The 12,387-nt window shown below is 39.1% G+C and overlaps 1 non-coding gene across 1 annotated transcript; it reads right to left on the reverse strand.

Moving 5' to 3' along the window:
* Nucleotides 1-8,483: 8,483 nt before the first annotated feature.
* On the reverse strand, nucleotides 8,484-8,590 carry LOC141419366 (U6 spliceosomal RNA). The gene has a single exon (XR_012444141.1). It is a non-coding gene; the product is annotated as a U6 spliceosomal RNA (small nuclear RNA).
* Nucleotides 8,591-12,387: the final 3,797 nt, after the last annotated feature.

Here is a 12,387-nt window from a genome sequence, read left to right on the forward strand (position 1 = left end):
CCCGACACAACATGCTGAAGGTAGTTTCCCTCCATAAGTAGAAAGTTTATAAAACTCTAGCTTCTTCCTTTTTCCTCTCAAACTGTATGCATATTCTGTTCATTGTGCCAAGTATTCTGATATGGGTGTATTTATAACTTTTTAAAATCATAAGTAAATTTCCTATTGCTAATGCAGCTGTTTATTTTAGAAATTAATAATTTCCCATTTCTGGGTATTTAATTTTCTGCAGTGGTTCTGGCTGATGTTCCTATAATCCTTTGTCAAAAGGAATTGTTCTCCCACTTCAATGTGCATTGGCATCTCCTGAGTCTTGTTAAAACACTGAGCACAAACTCCTACCTAGGATTATAATTCCAAAGGTATATTTGTTGGTCTGTGATTTGCTTTTGTAACAAGTGCCTGTGTTGACATGAGCAACACATCGAGCATAATAACTGCCTACCAGTGGAACTGCAGTTCCCTACCCTGGCTTAGAGAAAATTATTAAAGTGTATGAAGTCTGAGGAGAGAGCAGAATCAAATCCAGGGGAATATGTGAATATTCTTAAATTCAAAAACTCCCTAAATAGTTGTAGGGGAGCAGGGTGGTAATCAGATGAGTTGATAGAGTCATAAAATCAACCATAGACCGAGTGCATCGAAATCCATAGTAATCCATGCATTACTTAGTGTGAGAATCACTGAGCTAAATTGCCTCCCAAGTTTGAAATGCCAGAAGCAAAACTCAACTGAGAGTCCATTTGAAAAGCCATTGTTTTGTGGCTTTGTCCTATGTCAGCTGCAGCTCATAGTCAGATTTTTTTAGATGTGGTCGCCTTCCACATAGGCCAGGATTTCAGGAGAATGTCATTCAGAGGAGAACATAGCTCACTAGTAGAAAGCTTGCCTGATTTTGGTATGAGCCTGGGTTTAACCACCAGTGCTGTAAAAGAAAATGAAACAGTATTCTGTATGAGTGTTCTATCATTCCCTGTTATCTCAGAACATCTATCTGATTTGCTAGGGACATTTTATGATGTGCCTGGTGGTGAAATAATTTCTGGAAAATGCATAGGTGTAAGGATAGCCTCAATATTCATATCATTTGAAGCTCTTCTTATGGGTTTCCCTTAAATATAGGAACACATTTGAAGAGTCCATGCGACTGAAAACTCAAGTTCAGCTTTGGGAAGATTACATGCTCACCAGTGTGTGACAAAATTGACTTTAATGATGTGAGCAGAATCAGACGTGTGAATTCAAGGAATTCCTGATGATGGAAGAACATGCATTTATTGTGAGAAAACCACAGGATATTTGACATGTTCTTAGGATAGCATTTGAGTTCTGTCTTCTTTTGGTGACTGAAGGAGAGCCTATCTCGTTTCCAGGTAAGAGAGTGGGAGAAATTATTACACAGAAACCTAAGCATGGGTGCGAGTTGTAATGCATACAATAAATAGGGTCATTTCCTCCTTGCCCAGCTGTGTTGAAGATGTCTAGGTAGAAAACAGAGCCAAATGCCAAGGGAAGTGAACAGCTTAGGAGTTGGTCAGTGACCTTATATGTTCCACTTATAATGTTTTAACTAAGATGCAGGCTCTGCTTCTTTCTTTGTATTTGCCAGTCATATGGCTGATGCTAAAAAGGAGGAGGGCACAGACATGCAGGCCCATCTCTGGTTACTCCTGGCTCATTAAATAGTTGGTGTTTTGAGGAGGTCCTAAGATTGCTCAGGATTGAATTTACCAGAATATGTAAATGTTCCCCATATTAGTCCGCATCTATTGAATATGTATGTTCTATCATCCACTGTTTGTACATTTTTACATGGAAAATTCTGTCATAGATGATGAAGGGTGCTGGCATGTGTCTCTGTGCTAGATTGGCTGCCTAGTATGTGCAAGGTCCAGAGTTTGCCCACCAGCACCACAATTAAAAAAATCACTAAAAAATCACTTCTTCAGGCTTATATTACAACAATTGAAGCTAGAGTATTAAGTTACACATGTACAATACCGTCCTCTTTAACTATTTCACTGCCTGAAATACATGCAAATGTCTGCGTGTTTATGTACAAGTACATATGTTGAACAGTTTGTATGTGTATGACATACATATGCACAGATAGAGTGTATGTATTTATATATATATATATATATACATATATATATATATACACATATACACATATAGCATTCAAATAGATACACTTTACTACATGGATATTTTCTCTGCTTGATATTTGGGTCATTTCTAGTTTTCACCTGTTACTAATACTGCTGCCAGTGCCTAAGTTCTTTTCTCCTGATTCTTATAGGTTCAATTGCTGAAGTGTCTCTACATTGGGTTGGGGTCAAGAGGTAAAGCATTTTCCTAGGAAGCACAAAGCTCTGAGTTCATATACTTGTACTGCTAAATAAAGAATCTATACCTGGGAGTGGAATTGATACATTTTCATTTAAATGTTTGTCATAGTATTGTTAAATACAGTAACTAATTTGAGTATCTATGTACCTAAAAGTGCAAAGAAAGCTACGTGCACCTTACACACTAGCCATTCTGCTCTGCCATATAGCCTACAGGAAATTGCATGAAACTTCATGAAAAACCATGTAAGGGCCTGTACAGGTATATGGAACAGTGCCTGGCATAATGCATATGTATCAGTTACTTTTGTGTCACTGTGACCAAAATACCTGACAGAAACAACTTAAAGGAAAGAATGATTGCACATGGTTTTTGAGTTTCAGTCTATGGTCACTTTTTTCTATGCACTGGAGAGACTCTGTCTCTAAAATGTCTAACAAAAAAGGGCTGGCAGAGTGGCTGAAGTGGCCCAACAAGCGTAAGACATTGCATTCAAACCCCAGTACCACAACAAATAAACAGATAGATAGGTTAATAGATAGATAAATAGATAAATAATTTGTGCAATGGTAAAAAAAGATACCTAAGGTTTAAAAGACTGGAGGCATGGCTCCTGTGCTACTGTACCTGTGCAGGAAGCAGAAGACCTTGAGTCTAAACCCCAGTACTTGAAAAGAGAAAAGTTAGCTTTCTACTCACCCACAGAAACTGAAAAGCAGAGGTTTTGTGTAGAGTACAGGTGGTTTGTAGCTGGCACCAATGCCCAAGTGTTTTCTTTCAGAGAGGACATTGAGTCCCCTGCCCTGTGGCAGTGAGGCCAACAAGCACTGTGGAAGGGATGGGCTGGCAGCAGACAAAGGCCTGAGAAGCTGACTCAGGGATAGAAGGTTCTTTGCAGGCCAGGAATGTGGCTGGATGATCCTGAGTTACTGCACAGTATTGTCTTTATGGCATTATGCCCCATCTCCCTCCTTATCTGTACTCTGCTGTCACCACAGAGCTCTTCACGTTGCACATCTGCCATTTCACTCTGACTTTCTGTGTGCTGTCTATGTCTGTGAATCTGTGCCTGAGGTCCAGTCACTAATGTGATAGACCAAGGAAGGTAAGTAGCAGGTGGTTTCTCTGAGTCCAGGAAACATTCATTTTTATCTGTTAAATATACATTTATGTATAAAGTCTAGATCCCAAATTCTTGTCATGAGATTACCAGAAAGCACACCTTTAGAGACTATGGCATAATTTTTACTCTCCACTTACTTTTAAGTCAAATATATGTTTATATTTAATAAATGCTTCACAAACAGTATGTATGTGAAAGTGCTGATTTACTCTCCCATGCTTTGCCTTTTAATTTGTGTATTTAGGCCTTTTATCATCAAAGTGATTATTGACATAGTTCTATTAATGTCTACAATTTTTAAACTCTTTTTTGGCATTATAAGGATTTTAGCTCAATGCCTTACATTTGCTAAGCAGGCACTCTACCTCCTGAGCCATGATCCCAGCACTTTTTTTTTTGGTATGTCTGGGGTTTGAACTCAGGGCCTCATGCTTGCTAAGCAATCACTGTACTACTTAACCACTTCTCCAGCCCTCCCACTGCTTTTCTGCTTTTAGTAATTTTCAGAAAAGGTCTACTTGTTTTGTGTTACCTGTCCCAGGACTGTGATCCTTCTGCCTACTGTTTTGCTGGGAGTACAGGCATGTGCCATCACACACCTGTTACCTCATTAACTTTTCCCCATTGCTATCAGTGAAGTATAATTCTCCTGATATATATCTCCCAAATAGCTGGGAATACAGGCATGTGTCATCAAGTCTGACCCTCCTTTTTTTGAGACAAGGTACACCAGCATTTTATTTTCTGACTTGCTTCTACTGGTGAGAGTGTGAGAAGTGGTTACTGGTTTTGTGGCTCTCATTTTTCCTCGTCTTAGAGAGGATGGAGTTGTCAATTCCTTCAGCAGTTTTATTTTTTTTTTCATTTTTCTTTTATTATTCATATGTGCAAACAAGGCTTGGTTCATTTCTCCCCCCTGCCCCCACCCCCTCCCTTACCACCCACTCCACCCCCTCCCTCTCCCTCCCCAATACCCAGCAGAAACTATTTTGCCCTTATTTCTAATTTTGTTGTAGAGAGAGTATAAACAATAATAGTAAGGAACAAGGGTTTTTGCTGGTTGAGATAAGGATAAAGGTTTTTTTTTTTGACAGTACTGGGTTTTGAACTCAGGGACTCATACTTGCTAGGCAAGTCTCTACCACTTTAGCTACTCTGGCTGTCCTTTTTTGTGTTAGGTATTTTTGAGGTAGAGTCTCACAGTTTTCCAAGGTTGGCACCAAAGTACCATAGCATTCATCTCTGCCTCCTGATAGGATTGCAGGTATGAGCCACTGGCACCCAGCATCCAGTAAGACAAGATCTTGATACAAAGACTACCCTGGCCTCAAACTCATAGAAATCTTCACTCAGCTTCCCTACGGCTGGGATTACAGAAATATGCTACCATGCTTTGTTTTATAATATTTGCCTTTGTGTTTGGACCCTATTTTGTCCTCCTCAATTTTCTCCCTTTTGTGATTTTAATTGAGCATTTTACTTGATTGTATTTTCTCTTCTTTTTAGCATATCAGATATATGTATTTGTTTCACTTGCATTAGTGGCTCCTAGGATCAATTCCTTTTTTGTACAGTGAATAGAAAAATTTTCTACCTGATAAAAATGACCTAAGGGAATAAACTTTTATTTTGGCTCACAGTTTCAGTGTTTCAGTCCATGGCCACTGCCCAATGCACTTGGAAATGACATCATGGAAGGATATGGCATAGGAAAGCAGTTCACATGACAGAGAGAAAGAAGAGGGTTAATGGGGCCCATGAGACAATCCAGTGACGATGGACATATCCCCACTGGCCTGTTTCCTCCACCAGGTCCCCAAATCCTAAAATTCCCAAACTCCCAAAGTAGTTCTACCATCCGTGGACTAAAGAACACACCATGACCATAAGGCAAATCATTTTATATTGAAACCAGAGGTTCATAGTGTTCAAATAAAATGTAATAAATGGTGGCAGCAAGGTGTTGAAATGAAGATTCTTAAAACAAAATTTATTGAAGAATTCTCTTCAGTTTCCCAGGTTGAGTAAATGCTGAATAGGTAGTTCTGCAGTTGCTGCCTGGAAGAATAGGAAGGGAATAATGTAGGTTAATTTATTTTGTGTTGAACAATTCTGGTAATTTCTCTGCACCTTTTTAAAGTTTGATGAGATTCCTAATAATTACCTTGAAGCATTGTTAGTCCATATATCTTCATTTATGGGAGATTGGTCATAGGCACATTTTTCATCAATTTGATGGCTTCATGTTTGCCTAGGCTTATTTTCACCTTTTGGTTCTGCATGAGTGCCTACAGTTTTGATAAAGGAGGTAGTTAATTTCACTCTTTCTGATAGGCTTTACCTGGATTGCTTTTCAATTGTAAGCCCATCCCAAGATTCAGGGCAGGCCGTTTGTATGATCCCTATACCCAGTGCTGCTTCAGGCATTGCTACAATAATGGTGGCCTAAACCTGGAATTTCCCTATAAATATTATGCTGGATGGGAATCTCATACCTCCTAAGACTCATGTAGTACAAAACTGGAATACTCTAACCAAGAAAAGTTTTTAGGCTGTAGAACAGTCCCATTCCCTGAGATCTCAATAACCTGCCTGATACTGAGTAGTTTCTACTGTTCAAAGCCACAGTTGTCACCAGCAGGTATGCAGATTGTAGATGAAGCTTACCTCAAAAGGATTTAAGATGCACTGAAACTGCTTTTGCTGGAAAGTGTGGCATCTCTATATTCACTTTGTACCTGTTGTCCTTTGCTCTGACCCATTACCTCCTGTAGCCCCGTTTGAATAAATGAAAGACAGAATGATTGATTCCATCTTTATTTCACAGGACTGAGACTACCCCTAAAGAACAGCAGAGCCCTACAGTGCAGACCCTCATCAAAATGAGGACAATTATCTGTGATGACTAGGATGCATCCTGGAGCAGCAGTAATCATCTCTCGATATCTGGTTCTTTGGAACCAGATAACACCCATCAAGTAATGACAGCGATAAGAACTTTTCAGCCAAAGCTGTTTGAGTACCTTTTATTCCAGTATGAATAGTTAAAACAGTCTCAGTCAGAGATATAGTCTAGTTGGTCCTTATTTCCGTTCTTGTTCTGGAAGAGGTTGTGCAGTTGTTATCTGACCTCATTGTCACCTGGCAGCTGGACCTTCCTGAGGAGGCTCTACTGTTGGAGGTAGTTTCTGTCTCTTGTCATGAAGATGGTTATCAATTCTGTCTTTTCTGAAATCCAAGGTGATTGCAAAGTTATTGCAAAGAGAATGGCTTAGTACAAAGACAGAAAGATATAAAATGAAGGAGAGATGCATGCTTTTCTCCCTCTTTTAGAACTTCTGAGTAAGGAGTCCATGTAGTTTGAGCACCTCTTACAGTACTGTGGTATATTACCTCATTTTCAAAGCTCATGTGAAGGAAATTGCCTTGGATAGTTATTAAAATTGATGTTTTTTCAGGGAGATGACCACTAGAGGGTCCTATTCTGCCATTTTGCTCTGTCCCATCATTCATCCATTTTTTGTATTTTATTTTTATTTTATTATTACTAAGTTGGTGGTTCTGGAACTTGAACTCATTGTCTGAGGCTTTATGAGCAGTTGCTCTCCCACTGAATCCAAGTCCCAGACCTTTCATACACTCATTTTAGTGGTGGAAGTGATAGTAAATTTTATTAAGAAATGTGTATACTTTCTGTAGACTGAAATTGGGTCCTCTCTAGAGTGAGAATGGAAATTGTAGTTATTTTTACCCTGGTGCCAGTTAATAATGAAGGGTAAGGGGCTTGAGGCATTAAATCCCTACCTAAGACCAGTCCAGGATGCTGGAGTCAAAGTCCTGAAGCTAGGGTAGGTGAACAGATTTATGATGTTGCAATGATTATTGGGTCCTTATCCCTAGGATATAAATGCAGTCTTTGTTTTGTTAAAAAAAAAGATCTATTGTTTGAGGAACTGACATTGTCCTACCTTAGGGTAGGTGACTCAAAAACATATTGTGACATTCCATGACATTTGTGGGCTAATGTCCTTTAGCAGAGGGATAGGGTAAGAGGGAAGGAGACACAGTTGGTGAGTAAAATTAAGATATATTATAAGCACATATGTGGATTTCACAATGTATCCTCTTCTCTACAACTATTATTTACTAATAAAGAGTTTGAAACTTTTTTTTTTTCATTTTTCTTTTATTATTCATATGTGCATACAAGGCTTGGTTTATTTCTCCCCCCTGCCCCCACCCCCTCCCTTACCACCCACTCCACCCCCTCCCGCTCCCCCCCTCAATACCCAGCAGAAACTATTTTGCCCTTATCTCTAATTTTGTTGTAGAGAGAGTATAAGCAATAATAGGAAGGAACAAGGGGTTTTGCTGGTTGAGATAAGGATAGCTATACAGGGCATTGACTCACATTGATTTCCTGTGCGTGGGTGTTACCTTCTAGGTTAATTCTTTTTGATCTCACCTTCTCTAGTTCCTGGTCCCCTTTTCCTATTGGCCTCAGTTGCTTTAAGGTATCTGCTTTAGTTTCTCTGCATTAAGGGCAACAAATGCTAGCTAGTTTTTTAGGTGTCTTGCCTATCCTCACCCCTCCCTTGTGTGATCTCGCTTTTATCATGTGCTCATAGTCCAATCCCCTTGTTGTGTTTGCCCTTGATCTAATGTCCACATATGAGGGAGAACATACGATTTTTGGTCTTTTGAGCCAGGCTAACCTCACTCACAATGATGTTCTCCAATTCCATCCATTTACCAGCGAATGATAACATTTCGTTCTTCTTCATGGCTGCATAAAATTCCATTGTGTATAGATACCACATTTTCTTAATCCATTCGTCAGTGCTGGGGCATCTTGGCTGTTTCCATAACTTGGCTATTGTGAATAGTGCCGCAATAAACATGGATGTGCAGGTGCCTCTGGAGTAACAGTCTTTTGGGTATATCCCCAAGAGTGGTATTGCTGGATCAAATGGTAGATCGATGTCCAGCTTTTTAAGTAGCCTCCAAAAAAAATATGGAACGCTTCACGAATTTGCGTGTCATCCTTGCGCAGGGGCCATGCTAATCTTCTCTGTATCGTTCCAATTTTAGTATATGTGCTGCCGAAGCGAGCACAAGAGTTTGAAACTTGAATTACATTGTTTTTTATTTCTCAGAGACATTGAGGAATCATGCATTTAATGTTCTCTCTGTATATCACTATAACTCACGGCTAAGTGGGACTTAACCCAATCAAGTACTAGAGACCCCAAACCTGTTAGGAAAAGTAATTTTAAATTAGCCTTTGGCTTCTTCCTGCTATTATGGAACCTAGATCGTGAGTCTATTTTCTTTGCATTCTGTTGAATTCTTTGGAGATCTCAACCAGCAACTGTTTTACTGTTTTGTTCAAGTCGGATAAGCCACAGTATGTTTTGTAGAGTTAGCCCTTGATTGGTGTGTGTGTGTGTGTGTGTGTGTGTGTGTGTGTGTGTGTGTGTTACTGGGTTTTGAACTGTGGGCCAAAAGCTTGGTAGGAAGCCATTCTACCAATTGAGGCACTTTTCCATCCCTAGAATTAGCCCTTCACCTGTGTAGAATTTGAAGTTTTATATCCTGGAGAGGAAACATATTAGGTTAAAACATTTAAATCATGTTTAATAATGAGCTGCTGAATTTGTCCAGGAGCTATAGCAATAGTGGTTGATTAAAAGGCAAGGGTGCAAGTTCTATCCAGTTTGAAGGCAGACAGGCATGGACATCATGCTTACACACCACTTCTTTTTAAACTCTTGGCTTTAATTACTTTTAGACAGTCTAGCAAAAGTGACTCCATTTGGAATTTGAGAATAGATTCTTCTTGTCTGCAGTGTTTTCTTTTTTTATTTTAACTCTTTGTGTCTGAATGGCCTCTTGTCCCTGGGATGAGATATCTTGGTAAGTTTTTCTTTGTTGCTGAGATGAGATGTCACAATTAGTGTGATTTGATCCTATGTTGGAGGGGAGTGACAGGCAGGTCAGGTGGGAATTGGTGCCAATAAGACCCTTTTGCCAAATTTAAGCAACAAAAAGGCTCAGGTAACCTGGCTTACCCGGAGTCCATTACGTTGTTCTTCTTGTAATTAGGAACATGTTAATACATGCCTGCAAGGGCAAGCATTAACAACTTTATTAGAGGGCATCAGCTTCTTATAAGTATCTTCCTAAGCTTCGTAAATTTAGAAGGCTTATATACATGGGAAGGAGAAATATATTTAATATAAATGGGAGCTACCAACCATTAGCATCACAGCTACACACATGTCATATATAACTATTAATTTAGATTTTTTTCTTTGAAGTTTAAAAATTGTATTACTTATTTTTTTTCCACATTTCCCATGTTACAGAACAATAATTACATAGCTTCCTTGTAATAGGCATGGAGAATTGGATTGGTTCTACATCCATGTATTGGATTCATGATTTTAAGCAAATCCTTGCCTAGCAATATAGCAAGCATAATCACATGCATTTATTTTTATGGCACTAGAGATTGAACTCAGGGTTTGGTGCATGCTAGATAAACAATAAGCCTTGAGCTACCTCCCCAGCCCCATGAACATAAATTTAATGTACTTAAGATAGACTCATACCATTTGCACCTTTTTCTGAGCCATCTGGTTTTTGTCCTACCCAGGGATGAAACTTTTGCCCACTATTCAATAGATTAATACAAAAAAATGACACCTACACTCTGTTAATTTAGAGTATTCATAGTCCGTTCAGCCATAGGATAATTATAATACTTCCTAGGTAGCAAAAATATGGTGCAGAACTAGTGTCTACCATCCCAGAATCATTATGGTGGCTATGGCTGATGTGGACTTGTTCCATTGTAGGAGATATGAGTGTTATGTTGGCAGCATTTTCCTGTAACTCCAAGGTTTTTCCAAAGGGTCATGTTACATACAACATATAAACACAAAACAAATACCAAATGAAGAACAAAGAAACAGGATAAATGGGGTACACCCCATTTAAGAGGTGCTCTCAAAGAAGAGGATAATGTGGAGATAAGACCAATGGAAGAGGTTTTAATCAGCCTGGGTGTTATCTAGCATCGCAAAAAGGGAAAAAAAGAACATCTGAGGGGAGCAAACTGTTTATCCTTGGAGCAGAGGACAAAAAAATTCAAAGTCAAGATACTGGGGAAGTGATTTAATTACTTAGGAAACATATCAGAGAATAAGGAGAGAATCCTTTACATATGTATTGTGTTTTCATCCTGGAGGTGTCTATAGAAACAGATTATGAGCCACTTTCTGACTAGTGACAGATGACCTGGTGTGTAAGTTGTGTAAGGTGGATGGCAGGAACCACCCCATATTGAAGGAAAAATGGCCAGGGGTCTCTAAAGTGAACCTAGTGGAACAGAAGAGAGCTAGGGATTCAGGAGAGGCCAGACACATCCAACATCATTCCTACATGTCCAGTTCCTAAGAGAGGAAACTGATGGCCTAAATATAGGTGACCTCAGACCATTTAGAAGAATTATGGTAGCAAAGATCATGTAAGAGTACCATCTTGAGTCAAGACTTCTTAAACTGGCAATCTAAGTAGGCCATGCCATATTACAAAGAATGTAATATAGGGATGATTCTATAGGAATTAAGACATATTACCACCCACACATGCTGGAAGAAAGGAAGAATGCCACTTGCCATGATCCAGGCAGGGAGTCCCAACCACACTGGATTTTCTGAAACCTTGCACCTAGGTCAAAGCCTTGAGATTGGTAGAAACCTTAACCCTAGGTTGATGGAGTAGCATACTCTGGGCCCATGAGCTAAATAAACCTTTGGGGTCACTTTCACAGCGTCCTTCTAGTGATGAGGAAATTAGTGTAGTGCCCTGTTTCTAACTTCTCCCTCTCTTTGGTGCCTCTTTTTTTACCCCCAGCATCTGTTTTTCCCCATGGTATGTCTCAAGGAACACTTGTGCTTTGTCTGTAAGACCTCTTATGAGATGAAGAATTTTCTCTAATTGAGTCAGAGGTAGCATGTCAGTTCTTGAAAAGATTGGACAGTATTCCATATGCAAAGGAAAAGCCTTTAAAATGGAAAGAGATAATATTTGGAATGAGCTTTTATCCAAGGTGGTAGTCTAAAAGAGAGAAGCCCATTACCATACAAAACATTGGAGCACTAGGAGCAGAGTCCATAAAGGGGAAATAAAGCATTTTAACATTGGAAAAGACAGACCAGAGATGGTAGTGAGTGCTCAGTAGGAAAAAGAAGCAGCTGCCACTTAGAAATCTGGTAGTAATGGCAAAGGCAGCTCATGGAAGAAAGGTCAAACTTCCTGAAGGTAACATTGGGTAAGAAAGAGAAAAATGTCAAAACTAAAAGCACTTGTAGAATGGAGCGAACTGGCATATCCTCAACCCTGACAGAGTCAAGGAGGATAATTCTTACCTCTCAGAGAAATAGATATAAGTGATCCACATCAAGATGTATTAGATCCATGATCCCAGTCATGGTACCAAAAATGTCCCCTGAAAGTCAACACAGTTATTTGCCTCAATCCTTGCTCCCACGGAGAGAAGAATAAAGGCAAAGCACCAAAATGTAATGAAAGAGAAAAGGAAGTTTATTAGAAAGGGGTACACCTTCAAGAAACTGAAAGTCTCTTGAGTAAGAAAGAAAAGGACCTCATTTACCCATTTTTATTGAGACTTTATTCTTTTTGTTACTGACTTGTAAGAGTACTTTTGCGGTGGGTGCCTGCCTGAAAAACTCAAAAATCTTTGAGTTCAAACCCCAGTATGGACAAATAAATAAAATATTGTTTCTATGTATTCTGAATAATTGAACCTTATGAGCCATATGTTTTTAAAATTTCCTTAATTTTGTGTTTTATTTTCATTTTGGACTGTGTAGTTTATATTTGTT

Source organism: Castor canadensis, chromosome 19 (genome assembly GCF_047511655.1).
Source record: "Castor canadensis chromosome 19, mCasCan1.hap1v2, whole genome shotgun sequence".
NCBI lineage: Eukaryota > Metazoa > Chordata > Mammalia > Rodentia > Castoridae > Castor > Castor canadensis.